Below are 21875 nucleotides of genomic sequence, written 5' to 3'. Positions count from 1 at the left end.
AGGACACCTATACACCCTCAACAACTTTTAGCATAATTTATCATCAAATATATTTCTTCCAAAAGCAGTCACTATTAAGCAATTATAAAGTAAGCTATTTTATAAATTCTAGGAAACCCAGGAGTAGAAATCTATTCTATTATTATTTGCATTCACATTTTCTCTTCTTCTTAAGCTATTGGAATTACATTTATTTGAATATTATGATTTGTTCTTTTTTTGACAGTTTAGTGCCCAGACACTTTCTGTGACTATGTTTAAGGATGTGTGTAGGTATGAATGCAGTAACTTGCCCACAAGTTTATGCAGCCATGTTTTGGTGGGAAAAATATATTTTCTAAATTATTTCCTAAATACAGTAAAATTCTATGAGCTCCAGCGCCTGCTGACCTAGCAGTTTGAAAGCATGCAACTGCAAGTAGATAGGCACCACTTCAGTGGGTACATTGATGGGGAGGTGCAAGGAGTCCCCAACTGGGCATCCCCTGGGCAAGAGTGATGTTCCTAGCTAATCCTTAGTGCTTCCAACATGCGTGAGTAAAATTCTATTAGATCTTTTAATCAATTTTTTAGCATTCTTTTTCAAGCTGTAAGACAAAAATGTCCACTAAACAATTTCATGTTCCCTGTCCAATGCTGCCATTTTCTTCATTATTCTTGAAAATGCAGTATCTATACTAAATCTAGCACTGGTATGAACATTTCTCATATCTGTAGTTCAGCTAATAAGAAGTGTCCTTTTATAACACAATAGATCATCCTTCATAATTTTCCATATGTCTTACTGTGGAAAGCCACAAACCCTGCTGCTCTGGCAAATTGTGGCACCTGTGTAGTCAGATTATCATATTTTGGATTATTTAATTTTACTGTCAATTCTTCAGTTCCCATCTGCTAATCTCTTTTAATTTTCCATGATTTTATTTTGTATTTTGGAGTTTTCTGTTTCCCAACAACATTCTTTTCATACTTTTGCCTCCCGTTCTTTCTCAAGAGCAATAATTGTATTTTCTTACCAATCACAGCACCAAGCAATCCAAGGGAAAAAATATTTCTTTGAAAAACTTACAAACATATATAGAGACCAATAAATAGCCTCCTTCCACAAGTGATACTAAATTCTCAAAATATAGGAAATGTTAACAGGGTATTCCCCTTAGGAGAGGAAAAATGCAAAGAATGATGCTTACAATTTTTAAAATAATGTTATTAAACATTACAATAAAATAAAATAAAAACCAAAAGAAAGAAAATAAAATACGGAAAGAAAAAAAACTAACTTTAAATTTCCTTTTACTTTTAACTATCTTTATTTTCAATCCCTTCCTTCAAAAAATGTCCTAGAACAGTGATGGCGAACCTTTTTGTAAACATGTGTCAAAATTGTGCCACACCCACAATGCCATGCACCCTGCTTACTTGTGCTCCCCATGCATGCGTGCATGACCACACAGAGCCTGGGGAGGAGAAAAAACAGGCCCAACAAGCCTCTGGTTGGCCGGTTCGGCCCGTTTTTCGCCCGCCCCAGGCTCCGGAGACTTTCCTGGAGCCTGGGGAGGACAAAAATGGTTTCCCCTGAACCTCTGGAAGGTCAAAAATTAGAATTAGAATTTATTAGAATTTAAAAATCAGCTGGCCAGCGTGCACATGCACGCTGGAGCTGATGGCTTGCGTGCCGGCAGATATGGCTCCATGTGCCACCTATGATATGCGTACCATGTTTGCTATCATGATCCTAGAACATGATTTACATTCATTTTACTTTATCTGTTTGCATTAAATTTCTTCATAATTTCAACAAGTTTTCTTTTATATATCCAATAAAGTACAAGTATCCAAGTCATTCTTTGTTATTTCTATATCCCTATATCCCTTTTAATTACTAAGACATCAGCCAGTTTCTTTGATATATCCAGCTATTTTTTTTCATATCATTCATATCATATTGTTCTTGTAGCCCCAATTTTAAATCCATTTTAAATCCATTTTCAGATTAGTCTCAATCTTGTCAGGTAAATCTTGTTCCTCTTCAATATTTTTTTAAAGTGTTTATAATGGCAGACACTCTTAAAATTAACTGTGGAGTCCAGTGTTCACAAATAACCTTCATTACATCCAATTTTAAAAGGATTTTCTGTATTAATTCAAATTTATATGTTCTTCTACAATTAAACTTCAGTTCTTTTGGTTCCCTCTAGTGTCCAACCTTCAAAGTCCCACCATCATGTGTTTTTAAAGAATTCAAAACAAAAGAATTTTCCCAAGGGATTCTTACATTTTATTTCAAAATCTTATTTAAAATATATCTTGACCTCTAGTCAATTTGTAGCTTTTCAAAATCTGCATTCTAATTACCCTTTTGCTCTCTCTCTCTCTGTGTGTAAATAAATATATATTTATATAAATATGCTGGTCTTGTTGTATTTGGGTCTTTTCCTGTGTAAGATTGAGATTGTACATTATATATAATATATGTATGTATGTATGTATGTATGTATGTATGTATGTATGTATGTATGTGTTTGTGTACACACACACACACATAATATAAATATATGTATATATTTATATTAAAGGTTTATTTTTACAGTCCTTAAACTCATATTTAAATTTTATTTTGTAATTTCTGATGGGGAAATGATGGGTTAAAGAGCTTCCCTGAAGTGGCAGTCCAGGCTGAGTTAAGTTTTTGGGGTCCAGGCAGATTTTCAGAAGCCTGGATAATTACCTAGATGTAAGGAGAATCCAAAAATAAGATAAAACAAAAAAATCAACTCGTATAACCTCCAGACAGCTGATGCTTGAAAGGTCACAAAAAGGATGTTTTTATGATTGCTGGTGAATGACCAGTTGGGAGGTAGGGTTTCAAGTTAAATGCTGTAGTTCAGCCAGGACAAACAAACACTAAACCTGACTTATTTTGTAAGCACTTTATTTAATGTATTAATCTTTAAATTGAAGAGTGTTTTCCCTCAATCATGAAGTCTTATCTCCTGTTGTTTTTCAATATTTCAGAAGTTAGTTTGGACTAAAAAATCATTTGGGATTTTAGCTTTTAGAACAAGACAAAGTTTTGGATTTTTCAATTTTATTTTGTGCGTATGATTATGTAGTTTTTTTTAATAAATCACATTTCTATAAATGGAATTATTAAAATATTGTTATGATCCTTAAAAGCTAAGTTTTATATAATTAATGTGGATTGTAAAATATAAAATGGAAATTAAAGATAAAAAGGACATTCTATAAATACTTATGTTTTAAGTCTCCTGTTTTTATTGAAAGAAAAAATGCAGGAGGAAATTTCTTGTGAGGATTCTGATTTAGTATTAAAAGCTAAAACCCAAAATATAATGTTTTAAAATAAATATTTTTTGAAATTTGAGAAAACGAAAGGTTTCAGTTTTACCAACATAAACCAAGCAAAGGTTAAATGGGAAGATGTGACCTTAAATTTTCAGACTGATATTTGAACTATATCTTATCCCAAAGGGTTGTTGATTTTTGTAACAGAAATGTTTTACAATAAGATGGTGCATACCCCCCTCCCAAAAAATAAATGAGTAAATAAATCTTGACAGAAGTTTATGAATAATGATTATTTTTTGACATAGAAAACATTTGAGCATAATATTAATTTTGACTATTGTTAAGTATGTGGGTTTAAAAAGTGAAGTTAATGTAGACTACATTTTAATGAGATTTTTGTAAGAAATTAAAGATGTGTAATTGTGATATTTTGCTATGATGAACAGAATATAGAGAAAATAATGCGATTTCATTTTCTCTTGAGGTTTCTTCAATGATGCACCATAATACAAAGAGATGAAAGAAATGTAAAAATTACTAACATAATGTATTTTGAAAAATGAATTGAAAAAATGCTAAAATTTTGGTTAAGACTTTGTATAGCTTTATTTTTAAAACTAGAGATGTTTGTAATCTTGTTTAATAATGATGAGTATTTTTGAATGAATAACTGAATAATTAATTTGTTTAAAATTATAGAAATTGTGTAAACATCTTTTGCTGAAGATTAAGGAAACTTGATAAAGACACCAACTGCAGTTTTATGCTCAGAATTTTGACCAGAGGAATCTTGTTGAACTACCACCATGAATTTGCCCAGCTGCACCATGAGTAGAGTATTTTTCCCCAGTAGTAAAAGCTATGGATTAACTTTTCATTAAAGAGCTCCAAATATAATAGTATGGTATGACTATAATTGAAGAATGAAAAGCATAAAGCAGAAATAAATGGGACAAGTCATTTATAAAAGAATATAAGCAATGTTCCCCCATTCTGTATCAGAAGCAATTTGCTAACTTTTTTATGCTTACCATATTTTTCAGACTATAAGTATAAGACACACCTAGCTCTTGGGGAGAAAAACAAGAAAAAAAAAATCTGCCTCTGCGCAATTTGCTTCCTTGCAGCAAACAGCAAGGTCAGCTTCAGCACAGACTGATTTAGCATGAACAGCTGATTGGCAGTTGGATTGGCCTCCCGGAATACCTATCAGCTGTTCCAGGCTGTGGGGATCGCTGCTGCCCATTGCCGCCTCCACGTGCCCCATTTTCAGCCTGTTCCAGATGGTAGGGATCACAGATTCCCACCCCTTGGAATGGGCCGAAAACGGGGTGTGCGGAGGCTGAAAATGGGATGCGTGGAGGTCAAAAATGGGGTGCATGGAAGTGGCAACATCGATGGGTAGTACCGGTGCCAATGGGAAGCAGTGATCTCCGCAGCCAGGAACAGCTGATAGGTATTCCGAGAGGCAGATCCAACCGCCAATCAGCTGCTTGTGCTAAATCAGGCTGTGCTGAAGGTGACTATGCTGTTTGTTGCAAGGAAGCAAATTGTGCCGAGGCCGAAGGATGGGGGCCGGCATGTAAGCGGGGCTTTGACAACATTCACTGTATAAGACGCACAGACATTTCCACCCACTTTTGGGGTGCGTGTGTGTGTGTCATACTCCAAAAAATATGGTAATTCAATTTTAGTAATGTACATGAAGTTGCCAAGATTACAAGCAATCTCAAAATATTTAAGACTGAAATTCCACAAGAGGTTAGAGCTCTAAAATGTTTTTTTCAACAATTCCTGCCAAATGCATCCACAAAATCACTGAAATTGATATCTAAGAAATGATGGAATCTAAGGGATCAGGTAACTAATTGAACCTCAACCAAATGAGACAGTTACAACAAAGGCAATCAGGATGTGGTCTAAAATTGAAAAATATCCATGGTCCAGAAAGATGGCAAAAAAGGCATTTTCACAATCTCACCTTAATTATAGTAGTAGGTCATATTCAATTACGATGATTGGTAAAACAAAGCGGATAATATAAAAGATGCCACATGTTATGCAGTTCATAATTAATTCATGAAATATATACTCTACGTTTTTAAAATAGGAATAGTGATTACATTCCTTGTCTCAGAGCATCTTTTATCATTACAGCTCAGCTACAATATACAGCATAATTGCTATAATTACTATACATTCTAGTATCAGTGTTGTTCAGCTTTCTTCTACTAAAAAACTTCTAAGTTTTACAACTTATCCCTGCTTTTATATAATATATATTTAGTCCTAATAAATACTTTAAGATATTGTTTCATTTTGATTTCAATGTTCTTTTCTAGGATTTAAAAATCCATTCTTCCTCTTTTCAGCCATTGATGTTTCATTAAAAGTATAAGTTACACATTGCCGTATTTCTTCAACAGATTTAACCTTGAGTCTAGAAGTCTTACAGTGCATTCAGAAATTATTAAGATCCCCTTCACTTTTTGTCAATTTTGTTATACTGCAGCCTGATTCTACAGTTGTTGAAATTTGTTTTATCATTAATCTGTAAGTACCCCATAATGACAAAGTGAAAACAAAATTTTAAAATGGGCGTTGGTTCCTACCTGATATGCCCTTTCTCAGGACAGTGGAGACATCATCCAGGCACGGTCATGATTCCGTCAAGATCCAATACGACTGGGTCTACAAGTATTAAAGACACACCCACGAGGCTCCTCCTCCCCAGAAATAGATGGAGTGACTTGTAGACCGCTGTGTAAACAGTCTGAAATGATAGATATTATCTCTCCCCAAGGAAAGAAATAGAGAAAAAAACCAGGAGTAAGTCAAGGTAACAGGGTGGGGCTGGATGATGTCGCCACCGTCCTGAGAAAAGCTGTATCAGGTAGGAACCAACGCCCATTCTCCTAGTAGGTGAAGACATCATCCAGGCATGGGACATACCAAAGCCCAATAGTTCCATCGGGAGGTAATGGAATAAGATAAGAAAGCTTAAATAGAAACCACTTGCTGCAACACGCGCCGTCCGAATGAAGCGTCTGCTGAGGCGTATCTATCGAGCTTGTAGTGGCGGATGAACGGAGAGGTCCATGTGGCTGCTCGGCATATCTCCTCCAACGAAGCATGAGATGACTAGGCCTCAGAGGTGGCTGCGCTGCGTGTGGAGTGCGCTGTGATATGAGGTGGAACAGGCAGAGAGAGTGCAGAATACACCCTAGAAATAGCCACCCCTACCCAACGGCCAATGTCAGAAGAGGAGGCCTTGGAGCTTGTCTTACCTCCTGGCTGAAACCTGACAAAAAGAGCTTCATATCACCTGAAAGCAGCAGTTCGTTTAATATAAACGCGTAAAGCATGTCGTACATCAAGGTAGTGCCACTTACGTTCCAGCTTGTGAGATGGCTGAGGACAGAAGTCAGGAAGCACCAATTCCTGGGTTCCATGGAATACAGAATTTACCTTAGGACAAAGGCCGAATCAAGTCCGAGGACTACCTTGTCCGGATGAAAGATGCATAAATCTTGTCTGATGGACAAAACTGCCAACTCGGAAACTCACCTCGCTGAGGTAATGGCTACAAGGAAAACCACTTTTAATGTCATATCATGTAAAGACACAGAATGCAAAGGCTCAAATGGAGACTGAGTTAAGGATTCCAGGACTTTGGAGACATCCCAGGTCGGGAATCTGTGTATTGTCGGCGACTTGATGTTTGTGGCACCTCTCAAGAAACAACGAATAAGAGGGTCATGAGAAAGGGGCTGAGCAGAAGTCAGAGAGAGGACTGAGGATAGGGCTGCGATCTGGCGACGAAGAGTATTTGGCCTAGATCCAGCCTCTGTTGGAAAAACTGGAGAATATAAGGAATAGAAGACTGTAGTGGAACAATGCCCTTTGTATGGCACCAGACAGAGAATTGAATCCAAGTGGCATCGTAAATGCGGTTAGTAGAAGAGCGCCTAAAGGCTTGACAGGTTGGCAGTCCTTAGAGCTTCCTGCTCAACCTCCAAGTGGTGAGACGCAACCAAGGAAAGTCAAAATGTTGGAATGACCCTTGAAGGAGCAGCGAGGGGAATTGAGGCAGTTGTCACAGTGAAGCTACAGAGAGGTTCAGGAGGTCGGCAAACCAGGGTCTGCGAGGCCACTGGGGCGCAATCAAGATCAGTTCTGCCCTTTCCACCAGCAGTTTTTGCATCACTCGCTGAATGAGAGGGGTAGGGGGAAAGGCATACAGAAGGCCCAGAGGCCAGTTGCTCCTCAGAGCATCCACACTCTCCGCCCCTGGAGTCGCATAGCGTGCAAAGTACCTTGGCAGCTGAGTGTTGTCCTGGGAGGCAAAGAGGTCAAGTACCGGAAGTCCGAACTTGACCGTCAGTTGCTGGGAGATGCGCCAATGTAAGCTCCACTCTGCTGGATCGATGTGCATGCGGCTGAGGCAGACTGCCTGAATGTTTTGGGCTCCCAATATGTGCTTAGCCCGGAGAGACAACAGGTGGGTTTCCGCCCAAGATATCAGTTGGAAAGACAAGAGTCATTAAATGCTGGCATTTTGTCCCCCCCCCCTTGCCGGTTTATGTATGCTTTGGTGGTGGTATTGTCTGTAAGGACGAGCATGTGCGCATTGGCCACAAGAGGTTCGAACCGAAGCAGGGCGAGAAACATGGCTCTTAGCTCCAACCAGTTGATACTGTTCCTCTGGTCGGAGCATGACCAAAGGCCTTGGGCCATGTGCGACAGAATGTGAGCTCCCCAGAGAGTGATGCATGGGGGATTGCGAAATAGAGATCCCTGTTCCACGGCAGGCCAAAATGGACAGTATGCCTGATCCAGGAGTCGCTGGTGATGTCAACGAAGGCTGACAGACGGCCCCCAATAGGGAGGTTTTCAGAAAGATCACTTCTGCTTTTGAAAGGTACAGTTTGAGCCGCCCTTGAAGGGCTTCCCATAGGAGAATCACTGGGAGTTGTGGTTGGACCAGTCTTGAAACTGATGGCCCTGCCTCGGGAGAGCCTGGCTCTGTGGACGGGGGTAGGCAAATCCCCTGTCCATCCCACAAAAGGACGACCCGAGGAAGAAAGAAGAAGGTTTAGGGTCAGTCTTGCAGTTTGCAGATGGAAGCACCTTGTCCTTGGACTCTACCAAGAGAGGTTCCAAAGGCAGACCAAAGAGCAGACCGGGCGAGAAAGGGGCAGATGCTCTAGCTCTATTTTGCTCTAGTCTCCGCTTGCCACTGCTTCAACCGAAGAAGACGCCTCGTGGTGACTGTAGAAGCCATCGACCTGGAGGAGAAATGAGCCGCATCCAGAGAGACATCTGCCGCATATTCCATCGCCACTTTGAGTTTGTTGATGTCCTGGTGAGCGCGGGAATTGCCAGGAGGGATCCTGTCCTGCATCTGCTTCAGCCAACAAAGAGCCGCCCTGTTGAAAAAAGAAGCAGAAGAGGCAGCCCTGACCACCCATGCGGTGGACTGATGGCCCTTTACCAGTGATTGGTCAAAGCGTTTGTCCTCAGGACGGAGAGCGTCCTCTGGAGCATTGGTGGCCGCATTGGGAGATGACAGAGAAACCACGGGAAGATCAATGGAAGGGACCTCCAAAAGTTTAGAGAGCTCTGGACTGACATTGTACAACTGTTTGTCCAGAGTAGAAGGGAGGGGTCCTGTCCCCGGAGAAACCCACTGATTTTGAATTACTCCCAGGAACAGCTTTGGGGAAGGAACCACATCCTTTTTGACAGGTGGATGTGAGAAGAGGGGTTCTGTGGTGTCAGATTTGTCGACCTCTGCAGAGGTGGCTGGTTTTGAGGCCGGAATACCAGAGAACTTTTTGGCCTTAAACAAGAGGGAGCAAAACAAGGCAGGCTTGAATAGCCCCAATAAAGGAGAAGGAGCAGGAGTCAAGTCCTCGTCCTCTGACAGGTCGGAATCACGAGTGACCTTTTCCTCAGGGTCAACAGCAGAAGGCTGAGAAGGACTTGTAGAAGCCCCTTGAGAAAGGTTAGAATGCCCCCTCTTTGACTTGTTAGAAGTGGAGCCATGAGGGGTGGCAGCAGCGGGAGGCTGATGTTGAAGGCCTGCAGCAATGCCCCGTTCGATGGCAGCTATGATGTCAGTCATATCATTAGGGTTGATGGAGACAGCTCTGGGGGCAAGAGAACACACATCTATGTCCGGGGTGATGCTACCATCCTTTCAGAATCAGAATCCTCTTGAAATCCAATCCCATCCTCTGGGTTTAAGGGAGAAGCCGGGGGGGGGGGATATCCCCATTGGTGTCGGTAAAGAGATCCTCCATGGGATTGAAATTTGTTGGAGGGGAAGCCCGAGGAGCAGGGATAGGAGTAGAACAATGATTGGTTTTAGAAGTGGCCTTTCGTGGAGAAGGGTCAGAGACCTTGTCAAGAACTGCACTCGGGGTAGTCACATTTTGGGCCTCCTGAGGTGGGGCAGGCCTAGGGGGCCTTAGCAGGCTTGGCAATAGAAGGCTTGGAGGTATAAGCTCTCTTTTTGCTTCTAAGTTCAGCGGGGACCGGAATAGAAAGGACAGCTGGAGTAGGAGAATCATCCCCCTGAGAGACCGTGATCTCATTGGTCACCATTACTCATGGTTACCAAAGAGTCCCAAATTGTCATTGTAGGGTTCCCGCCTAAACAAAATGGCCACCAGATTTCACGCTCAAACCAAATGGCCGCCAGGGTAGACAGGGCCCTGAGGAAAGGCTGAGGTAGCAAGCCGACAAGGCGGCTTATCGCTAGGTAATTAGGCTGCCCGCCAAACACTCCATCATCAGGAGGTGGAATTTGAGGCCGTAAGAAGGACGCTGCTGATGCGGCAAGAAGAGGCGGTGGCGTGCGAAACGCTCAGCGCTCCAGAGGCTCCGATGGATGCGATTAGAAATGGCTCCTCAGGCGGTGTGGCTGCAGCGATCGTCTCGTTGGGTGGCGCGGCTGCAGCAATTAGCTTTTCGGGCAGCGCAGCAGCAGCGAGAGACAATAAAAGGAGCCTAAGGGAAAACCTCGTAGGCTGTCGCCAACGTTCTCCGCTGCTTAAGTAGCCAAGTCAGACAGAGGCAAAAGCCGCCTAGAGGCTGCAACGCCTTAAAAGAGCAAACACAATTTGAAAGAAAGCCAATTAGAGAATTTTTGGAAGAATTTTAGAGAAAAACGAATTAATTAGCAAGGAGAGATATGGAGACACAGCTAATCGAAGGATCGACTGAGTCTATTTCTGGGGAGAAGGAGCCTTGTGGGTGTGTCTTTAATACTTGTAGACCGAGTCGTATTCATCCATGCCTGGATGATGTCTCTACCTACTAGGAGAAATGTCTGTAAATTTATTAAAAAGAAAAAAACTGAAATATCACATTAGCATAAATATTCAAACACTTCAGTCAATACTTTGTTGGCAGCAATTACAGCCTCTTTGGGTATGACGCAACAAGCTTTGTACACCTGGATTACGGGATTTTCTGCTATTTTTCCTTGCAAATTCTCTCAAGATCAGTCAGGTTGGATGGTGACCGTCAGTAGACAGCCATTTTCAGGTCCCTCCACAGATGTTCTAGAGGGTTCAAGCCAGGCCTCTGGCTGAGCCAGTCTAGGACATTCAGAGTTATCCTTAAGCCACTCCTGTGTTGTCTTGGCTGTGTGCTTAGGATCATTGTCATGTTGGACAGTGAACCGTTGGCCCAGTCTGAGGTCCTGAGTTCTGTGGAACAGGTTTTCATTGAGGCTATCCCTGTACTTTGCTCCATTGAGCTTTCTCTCAACACTGACCAGTCTTCCTAATCCATGTTCTGAAAAACATCCCCATAGCATGCTTCACTGTTGGGATTGTATTGGGCAGGTGATGAGCGGTGTTTGGTTTCTACCAGACATAATGCTTAGAATTGAGGCCAAACAGTTCAATCTCTGTTTCATCAAACCAAAGAATATTGTTCCTCGCAGTCTAAGAATCCTTCAGGGGCTTTTTTTTTTGCAAACTCCAAATGAGCTTTCATGTGTTTTGCACTGAGGAGAGACTTCCATCTAGCCACTCTGCCATAAAGCCCAAATCAATGTAATACTGCAGTGATGGTTGTCTTTTTGGATCTCTATCCCAACTCCACACAGGATCTCTGGAGCTCCGAGTGACCATCAGGTTCTTGGTCTTACTAATGCACTTCTCCCCTGTTTGTTCAGTTTGACTGGGCCACCAGCTCTTGGAAGAGTCCGGGTTATGCCAAACTTCTTCCATTTGAGAATTATGGAAGCCACTGTGCTCTTAGGAACCTTCAATGCAGCAGAAATTTTATTGTAGCCTTCCCCAGATCTGTGCCTTGCAATAATCCTGTCTCTGAGCTCTGCAGGCAGTTCCTTTGACCTAATGGCTTTTGCCCTGCTACAGAATGCATTGTCAGCTGTGACACCTTCTATAGAGGTGTGTGCCTTTCCAAATCATGTCCAAACAATTTAATTTACCACAGGTCGACTCCATCAAGGTGTAGAAACAAGTCAGCAACAATCAAGAAAAATGGAAGGCACCAGAGCTAAATTTCAAATGTTGCAAAGTGTCTGAATACTTACGCCAATGTGATATTTCAGATATTAATATAAATTTACAGACATTTCTAAACTTCCATTCTCACTTTGTCATTATGGGGTACTGAGTGTAGATTAATGAGAAAAAATGAACTTCAACAACTGTAGAATCCGGCTGCAGCATAACAAAATTGACAAAAGTGAAGGGGGTCCAAATACTTTCTGAATGCATTGTATTTAGTTTTTGCTATTGGAAAGATATAGTCTGGGAAAACTCAAAGCAAAGGAGAGGTTATATGTGCACAATATACACAAACTAGAAAACTATGGTTTAACTTTAGAGTGCTTTAAGTTCCATATGGCTAATTTAATATCAAGAACACAGTGCAGTTCAAAACATGAATCTGGATAAGCATGTTGTGCTTACAGACAGAGTCTTCCAGAAGCCAGCCCACAACCATAGAGCACACTCCTAGAGTGCCTGCTGCTGGAAGACTCAGCAGCCGAGTTTTGGAGTTTGGAAGCTGGAGAAGTTATGCTCGGAGCGCGGCAGGGGTGGAACAGGCGCTCACGCAACCCCCATCTCCAGCCAGGCAGAGCTCCATGCACTGACCTAGGGGGTATCCTGAATGTGGTCACCTCATGGCTGCTTCGCCCCAGAGGCTGTGCCCGGATCTTCGGGAACCAGTTCGCAAGGGAGCAGCCGCACAGCAACTCCCCCTCCGGCCAGGCAGAATGCCACTCCCCAACCTAGTGGTAGGCACCAAGCAACGTGAGCGCCATTACCCCCCGGCTTGGTGCCTTCGGGATACCGCTAGGTTGGTGAGCAGTGCTCTGCCTGGCCGGAGGGGGGGGTTGTCCAGGGGGCTTATTTTGGGGGGTGGGCTTATGTTTTTGCCCACGCGAAAAATGTGGCAAGGCATTAGTTTCAGGACATATTCAGGTTGTATTTTCGGGGAAACATGGTAGTGCATATCATAAAATAAGGCTGTGTAAATTTAGTACAAATGGTAAATAAAACTGTAATAATTCCCTTAAAACACATTAATTTAAAGCTCCCCCCATTTATGTAATATATGAAGAAATATATTTCCACAATCACCATGTGAATGGAAGGAGTTCTGTCTAAATAGTGGTATTAATTTATTTCTCTACATCGCATGTTATTACATAAATAAATAATTCCCAGCATATCAGAAGGGCCTTATATAGAGAAATTATTTTGGTTAATCAGATATTCTACAGTATATCATTTAACAATGAAACATATACTTAATTACCCTGCTGCACACAATATGCATGTTCATCTTTAATTTATTGGCCATTATTCTTTCCTTCCAAAGTAAAGCTTATGTGAATGAAACACCATGGAATCAAGGAACAGATTATTAGGGGTGCTTTCTAGTTTTCTTGTAGATGTTTCATTACCCAAACTAGTTAACATCATCAGTGCTAGTAGGTTTGGATAATAAAACATCTGTAAGAAAACAAGCAAGCTCAGAGAACACCAAAGATCCCTCATTTCAACCTTGAACTACAAATATTCTCCTTTATTGGAATTAATGATTTTTTTTAAAAAATAAAAAACCTCTGCTTGCCAACCTATCAACTCCAGACTTCAATAAGCAAGAATATTATATGAGAGGCAGCAAATCAGGTAGCCAAAATGGGAAATTAGCACTAGATTAAAAAAAAAAATTAAGTGCTTTGCAAATGGAATTGATTTTAAATCAACAGAACAATAATTTCCTATGCGCTAACCATCTCTCTCACAAATTTAACTTTATACATTCTATTCAACCCTACGGGATTAAAGAAATGGCACATTTTATAGGTCTACAGATGTAGGACCTTTCAAATTAGGGCACAAAACCATTTCTGTGAGAAAACTAGAAGCTAAAATTTACTATAACCAAGAATATACCTGTGTGCCTGATTCACTGCTCCTATTTATAGGTAGTCTTCACTTAGCAACCATTCAAAGTTATGGCAGATCTCCCCAGAGCTAAATATGACTTCCTTTTAAAATTGTAGTCATGTGATTGCATTTTGGGCAATTGGCAAGTTGCTTGCATTTAGTCACTCAGAGCATCACATGATCATATAACCACCATTTTTTGAGTGTATTTTCCTAGTTTCCAGCACTTTTGGTTTTTGGGGAAAAAAACACCCATTGGGAAAAATGACTCTATTTAACAATCACTGCAAAAAAGGTCAAAAAAAGGGCAAGGTCATGTGGCGACCTGCTTAACAACCACAACTTACAACCATAATTCTGGTTTCAATTATAGTCATAAGTCAAGAACTACCTGTACTATTACTGAGATCTTGCAAGATGCACAGAAAAGCAGCAGCAATGGTTCAATAGATGTTCATAACATCCCCAATAACTTTTCAATAAGTGCACGTACACCTAAATGTGTAAGCTAATATTTATCAGAAATCTGCAAGATTTCTAATATGTGGTAAAATTGCCTAGCTAGTTTATTTTTAGTATAGATTTGTAATTTATTTAGGGATGCTAATTCATGATTTTTAAATGAGACATGACAAAAGTTTTAAAGTGAATTGTTTTTATTGTATTGTATTACTGTATATATTATAATACAATATATGAGAGGTATTGTGCAAGTTGCATAGGGCATGCGGTACGGGTTAAGAAGATGGCAAGGATATGTGAGAGGTGCCACAGGCAGATCAAGGATGACACATGGGGAGAAGTGGAGCCCAAGAGGTATTGCATAGTTGGGCAAGATCTGTTGGGGGGAGGGCACTGTGGGTCAGCAAAGGTGCTTAGGAGAAAGATGCAAGAGATGCCGCATAGGTTAAGGAAGGCACATGGGGGACAGGGAATGGTGTATGGGCTGGGAAGAATGTATGTGTGTGCAGAGTTCCTTTCTCCTGCTTCCTCCCCCTTCCCAAAAGGCAGGTAAGTGGCTGCTCATGGTTAAGGGAGGGAGCATGGGATTGCGAGACTGGCTGGGAAATTCATGGAATGTTGAAAATGAAAATCACACATCCAAAGCAGCAGCCAGTACCACAGAAGCTTCCTCAAATTCATTCCCTCTAGAGCAGTGTCAAACCTGATTGTATCGTGAGCTGAATTGTGACATAGTGCAATGTTTTTTTTTCTTTTGCAGAGCTGGGGTAGGCATGGCATGCGCGGGCCAGGCCGCCAGTTTGACAGGCCTGCTTTAGTCAGGGTTCCCAGGTTTTGGATGCATTATGTAAGTTAACCTATTTGATTGATTAACCTAATTGTTGCCCTGAGATGCACCCCAGGAGTCATGACAAGAGTTTTAGTATTTCATGAAATACTAAATTTCATGAAATTTAGCTTTAATTGTAGAAAATATATTTGGACACATATAGACAGATGCCCATTAATAAAGAATTCAGTCAAGATCAAGATATATACCAAGGTAACAGATTTTCTCACCAAACACTAAATTTGTTTTTGTTTATTCATGGTTTCTTATAGAAATGATTTCATACATAGATAAAGCAAAATTTTGTTTTAAATGATACTATGGAAATACTTTACTTACAAAGAAGAATCTAGAAGTTGGACTTTGGCAGTACAATTTATCCAAAGGACATTACATTGGTAAATCACTGAAATTTGGAACTTAATGATTATCCTTTCCCAAAGTTCACATTAATAATTGCTAAAGACAACCAGCTAGTAAAAATACTGCTTAAGTTACATCTAATTTATTATTCCAATTCTATCACATAAAGAGATAGAAATGTCAAAAATATACTTAGATTTCATTGTGAAATGAAACGTTAAAAATCCCTTTGAAGTATGAAAAGCATTTTAGTAAAACATATTTTGTCACAAATAAGCAAGAAACCTAGCCACTGGCAATTAAAAAAACCCTCAGATTAATAGTTAGCCACTATTGTAATGCAGGTAAGTCCTTGGGTTACAACCACAATTGAGCCCAAAATTTATGTGGATGAATAAAACATTTGTTAAGTGAGTTTGCTCCATTTTACGACTTTTCTTGCCATAGTTAAGTGAGTCATTGCATTTATTAAATTAGTAACATGGTTGTTAAGTGACTCTGGATTCCCCTTTGACTTTGCTTATGAGATGGTCACAAAAGCTGATCACATGACCCCCATGACACGGCAACAGTCATAAATACAAACCAGTTGCCAAGCATCTGAATTTTGGTTATGTGACCATTGGGATGCTGTAACTGTCATACATTTGAAAAACAGTCATAAGTCATTTTTTTCAGAGCCTTTCAACTTTGAATGTCACTAAATGAACTGTTGTAAGTTGAGGACTACCTGTAGTTAAGTATGTTAATGAGGATTAGTGAAGCTGATATGAAATTTCTGCTTTTTTCCAATATAAAACCCTATACATTACAAATATCTAAATGGATATTCTATGGTTAATACCACAAACATAGGGTTTAGTTATCTTAATTCCCTCAATTACATATTAAAAATGTGTCATTTAATTAGCAGAATAAAAATGAGTACATCTGCAATGTTGTCTTTTTTGGCAGAAGACTCCTAGACAGAATGACTTTATGAGGATATGAAAAAGGAAAAACAAAAAAGGCAGTATTTATTAAAATTCTGCATTTCTGTAACTAAGAAACATTAGAAGTTCAATGATGTTGCAAACAGAACACGATACTCTTAAAACAATACAAGAAATCTGAGAGAGGAAACAAGTATTGGTGTTTATTGCACTTATTATAATCTTAATTTCATATAAAATTCTGAAACTGGAATTTTAAAGCTCAATATCAAAACCTGAAACTTCTAACTTTGCTTTGTGGATAACTAATAAAAATAGGTATTGGCTTCCTAGAAGAGTGAACAAAATTATGTACACTTTCCTGCCTTGCAGAGTTAATTGTTCTGCCAAGCCTAGTAATCCCTTTCTTTTACTTAATCATTATATTAAAGGATATTTCTTTCCCCAATTTTGTCCACAAAATTCTAAAATTCTACAAGGTTCTGAATTCAGGCACAAAAAGATATTTAAGATCACCTGCATATACAACACTTTATCACTCCTTAAATGAAGCATGGGATTATATCACAAATGTAAAATGCATTTGGTTTAAGGACATTAAACTCATGCACTCCAAATCAGTTTTTTACCTTAGAATCTAAGTTTTAGATCAGTGATGGCAAACCTTTTTTCCCTCAGGTGCCAAAAGCACCCACAAAAGAATTGCTGTCAGTTATTCAAAAGAGCAGTGACACCCTGGCTCTTCACCTAGGCCTTTGGAGAAGAGAAAGAATGTTGGTCTTACCTGAACGTGTCTTTTCAGTAGAATAGAGGGAGGGGTTATGCGTGGGTATTGTCACAGCCTGATTGGCCCATAGCCTGAGGGAAATTTCTTTAATATTCCTCCTTTCCCATTGGCTCCCAGTTTCCTCAATGTCAAAGGACCGCACCTGTAAAGATACAAGAAAGACCAGGGACCTCCCGGCCCTTCCACTGGCCTCTCTATACTAGCTAGGGTGGGTCATAACCTCTCCCTCTATTCTACTGAAAAGACACGTTCAGGTAAGACCAACGTCTTTTTCCAGTAGAATCGAGGGAGGGGTTACGCATGGGACAGGGGCGGCTGCCACCCGTTGAAGAACTCTGCAACCGAAGGATGTCTCCGCGGAGGCGAATGCGTCCAGATGGTAGTGACGGATGAAAGGGGTCGGGGACAACCAAGCAGCCGCCCGGCAAATGTCCTCAGCCCATGCCGCAGTGGTAGCGGCACTTCAGGTGGAATGGGCCGTGATTCATGCTGGAGGGGTCTGACCGGATGCCTCTTAAGCTGTCACTATGGCCTGCCACAGCCACCTGCCAATGGTGGCCGAGAACACCCTGGCTCCTCAAGACCCAGGCTGAAAAGAAACAAAGAGGGCCTCTGATCCGCGCACACTCGCCGTCCGCCTGAGGTAGATCCGCAAGGCGCAGCGGATGTCCAGTTGGTGCCAGAGACGCTCCCTTTCGTGGGAAGAGGCCAGATAAAAGTTAGGCAAAATGATCTCCTGTGCCCTGTGGAATGGAGTGTTCATTTTCGGAAGGAAGGTGGGATCCAGGTGAAGGACCATCCTATCTTGATGGAATTGGCAGAAATCATCATTGGCGGACAGGGTGCCCAGTTCCGAAATATGTCTGGCCGATGTGACTGCGACTAGGAAGGCCACCTTGAGGGAAAGTAATCAAAGGTAGACCATTCAAAGGGGTTCAAACAGGGCTCCCGTCAGAGCCTGGAGGACAAGGGGCAGATCCCAGGTTGGAAATCTATGTATAGGGGGAGGTCTGAGGTTCGCCACCCCCTTCAAGAACTGCTTAGTCAGAGGGAGGTGAGATAGGGTGGAGGGGCCCTCCCCCCCGAGAACGGAGGACAAAGCCGCCACCTGGTGACATAGGGTGTTGTGGGAGAGGCCACCATCTAGACTCTTCTGTAGGAACTCAAGAATGTGGGCCGAGGCATCTTAGCAGGTTACACCACCTGATGAATGCTGACCAAGTGGAGTTGTAAATTCGAGTGGTCGACAGATGCCTGGAGGCCTCAATGGTTGCTATGACGTTGGAGGACAGGTTAGCGTTCCTTAGGAGTTGCTGCTTAAGTGCCAAGCGGACAAGTGGAGCCACTGGGGCTCTGGGTGGATCAGGACCCCTTGGCACAGGACGATCTCCCGAGGAATTCTCCATGGGGGGGGGGCATACTAATAGCTGGACGAGTCCGCAAACCAGAGCCTCCTTGGGCAATAGAGGGCCAGCATGATGACGGGCACCCTCTCTGTCACTACCTTCCTGAGGGTCCTCGGGATAAGAGGGATAGGGAGAAAGGCATAAAGGAGCCCTGGTGGCCATCTGCTCCTGAAGGCGTCCGTGCCCTGCGTGGTTCGGGTCTGGAGAAGAACCTCGACAGTTGTGAGTTCGCTGGGGTAGCAAATAAGTCCACCCGCGGGGTGCAGAACCTCTGGCAGATCTTCTGGAATAACTTGGGTATGAGTTGCCACTCACCATTGTCGAGGGTTGCTCGGCTCAGCCAGTCTGCCTGATGGTTGGACGTACCCGATATGTGTTCCAACACCAGGGATGACAAGTATCTCTCTGCCCATGAACCGGTCTTCAGGGGTCCAGCCAGAGGGCCCGGGAATGAGTACCCCCCCCCCAATGGTTTATGTGAGCTTTTATGGCTACATTGTCTGTCAGAAGAAGTATGTGACATCCTACAATCAAGTCCTTGAAGTGTCGGACGGCCAGGCGAGCTGCCTTCAGCTCCAGCCAATTGATGTTGTGGCAGAGATCTGAAGCTGTCCAATGACCCTGCGCCAGCCTGGAGTCCATCAAGGCCCCCCAACCGAACAAAACCGTGTCTGTTGTCCCTGTTACTCTGTCCGGCTCCCAGAAGCTGCAACCCCGCAGAAGGGCCGGGGATAGCCACAACTGGAGGGACAGCCGGACGTCTGCTGGAAGACAGATAATTAGAAGGGAGTTGCTAATCTTCCTTTTCTGGAATGGGATTAGAGTCCACTGGAGGGCACGTAAGTGCAGGCGGGCCCAGGGAACTATCCCTATGTATGAGACCATCTTGCCAAGTAACTGAGACAAAGTCAGGATGGAAACTGACCCATTTCTGTGAACCTTGATTGCCATCTGGCGGAGACTGACCAGATGGTCCGGAGAGACCTGGACTATCCATCACTGAATCTATCACTGTCCCTAGGTGTAATATTCGTGTGGATGGAGAGAGGTGGCTTTTGGGGAAGCTGACGGACTAGAGATACTGGATGGTAAGGTGAAGGTTGTTGAATCTCTGAGAATGTGACCCTGCCTGAACTAACACATTGTCCAGATAACATTGGAGTCTCACCGGGGTGGAGCGGAGGTGAGCTGTCAATGTCATGAGGACTTTCATGAAGGTACGAGGAGCTGAGGCCAAAGGGAATGGAGCGGTATTGATAGTGGAGGTCCCTGTGTGAGAACCTCAGATACCTGCAGTGGGCTGGCAAAATAGGAATGTGAAGGTAGGCCTCTGTTAAGTCTACCGAGGCCAAGTAATCCCACCGACAGATCCCCTGAAGGATGGATCTGAGGGACGACATTTTGAAGCACCTGTAAACTAGATATTGGTTCAGGCGCTTGAGATCCAGAATTGCCCTCCAGCCCCCCGAGCTGTTCGGAACTACGAACAGGTTGGAATAATGGCCCAACCTGCATTCTGCCGGTAGAACCACTTCCACTGCCTGAATGTTGAGATGCTTTATAGCCAGATTCATTAGGCGGCGGTGCTCCATGTCCTGGGAGGGAGGGAACGTTTTGAAGACCTGCAGGGGGGTGGGGGTGGAAAGGAACTCCCACCGCAGGCTGAGCCTAATGGTGGATCTGACCCAGGCGTCCGTGGTGATCCTGTCCCACTGGTCCACAAAGTGAACCAGGCAGCCGCCTATGGAAAGATCCGGGAAGGAGTCATTTCCCCCTGCGGAAGGGACGGCTGCCCCCCCCCCCACGAAAGGGCCGCCTGGACTGACCTTGGTACCTGCTGCGGTTATGGTAAGATGGGCGTTGGAACTGTCTGTCTGATCTAAAGGAGTTGTATCTTTGTTGGTGATCGTGCTCGGGTGCTCTATAAGAGGGTCTTAGATAGGTGGCAGGACGAGTTTGCCTTGTTGGCATTAGATGGAACGACCTTCTTCTTATCCTTATTTTCTATTAAGACAGGATCTAGAGCTTCCTCAAAAAGATTAGTGCCTGTGTAAGGAGCCCCCATCAAATTCCATTTGGTCTTGTTGTCCATCTGCCAACTGCGTAACCACAAGCGTCGGGAGGTTACTGACGTGGTTAGAGCGCTGGAGGCAAATTTAACAGTGTCCAGGGTTGCGTCAGCCGAGAATTGAGAGGTGGCTATAATTTTAGTTATGTCTTGATACAACCGCTCATCCTGGATCGGAATACGGTCCTGGAGCTGACGGAGCCACATAACGGCCCTAAGGTTAAAGTAAGAGGCCGCCGCTGCCGATTTGATTGCCCAGGCAGAAGCATTAAAGTTCTTATGCAAGGTAAGTTCTGCACGCTTGTCCTTGGGCTTCATCTTATCAGCTGCATCCCCAGAGACTACAGGGGAGGAGGCAACCAGAGCTGCTACTGGTGTATCGATTGCTGGCAATTGCAGGGCCTGGGCAAATGCCTGCTCCACATTATAGAAGCGGTGATCGTTGCTGCCCGGATGGGAAAAGGTACAAGGACGGGTCCACTGGTTCTTTACTACCTCAAGGAACCGTGGGGAGGGGAGCAGGAATCTCCTCATTTGTGGCGGTGTTAGAAAACATAGCTAGATTGGGGTCCCTAAGCTGAGGGACCGTCGGAAACCCAGTTCCGATCTTAGTGGTTTTCCTGACTTTGTGTAACAGAGCTTTAAATATGACTGGTGAAAAGAGACCCGGAAAGGCGGGGGGATCTGGAGGAACTGAATCCTCATCCTCTGAGAAGCCCATGTGAAAGTGATTGTCTCTCTGGGACATGCTGGCGATGCCTCATGAAATGGCCGTAGAAATGAGTCGTTTAATACTTTCAGGCAGGAGATCTAGGTCTTCAAGATCCTCCTGCGACGGGCCTGGTAATGGTGGATCCTGGGGGGCAACCCTGCAGAGGTGTGGTATGACCTAGAAGGGCCCTCCAAAGGGTCTGCATCCCCACCCCCAACAGCTCTGGGAGAGATAGAAGGGGAATGGAAATTCCTTGCCTGGAATATCTATGGGATCTAGATGGGGAAACTGAAGGGAAAAGATGACTAAATCCTCTAGGAGGAGAGCCCGAATGGGTGGATGAAGGCCTGATGGGGGACCTGGATCTGCTGGCCAAACAGGGCCTGGTAATCTGGGCCTGCTTTTCTGCTCTGGCTAGGGTCTTCTCCATAGCTCTCTGTCTCCTAAGTTCATCCCTTGTTGCTGCTCTGGAAGGGCACTGAGCTGCCATAGGTTTGGAGGCTGCAGCCCTGGTTCTGGGCCTATCTGTTTGGTATTCCCTGCCTTCGTTGGAGGCCTC

The 21875-nt window shown here is 43.0% G+C and overlaps 1 protein-coding gene across 5 annotated transcripts in view; it reads right to left on the bottom strand.

Moving 5' to 3' along the window:
- XPO1 (exportin 1) overlaps positions 1-21875 on the bottom strand; it is a 71665-nt gene that overhangs the window by 34574 nt on the left and 15216 nt on the right. The window lies entirely within an intron of this gene.

This window comes from Thamnophis sirtalis, unplaced genomic scaffold, assembly GCF_051295495.1.
Source record: "Thamnophis sirtalis isolate CommonGarterSnake01/CBP01778 unplaced genomic scaffold, rThaSir2_p1.2 scaffold_6, whole genome shotgun sequence".
NCBI lineage: Eukaryota > Metazoa > Chordata > Lepidosauria > Squamata > Natricidae > Thamnophis > Thamnophis sirtalis.
The sequence above is the reverse complement of the archived record's forward strand: the minus strand, read 5'-3'. Positions and strand labels throughout refer to the sequence as shown.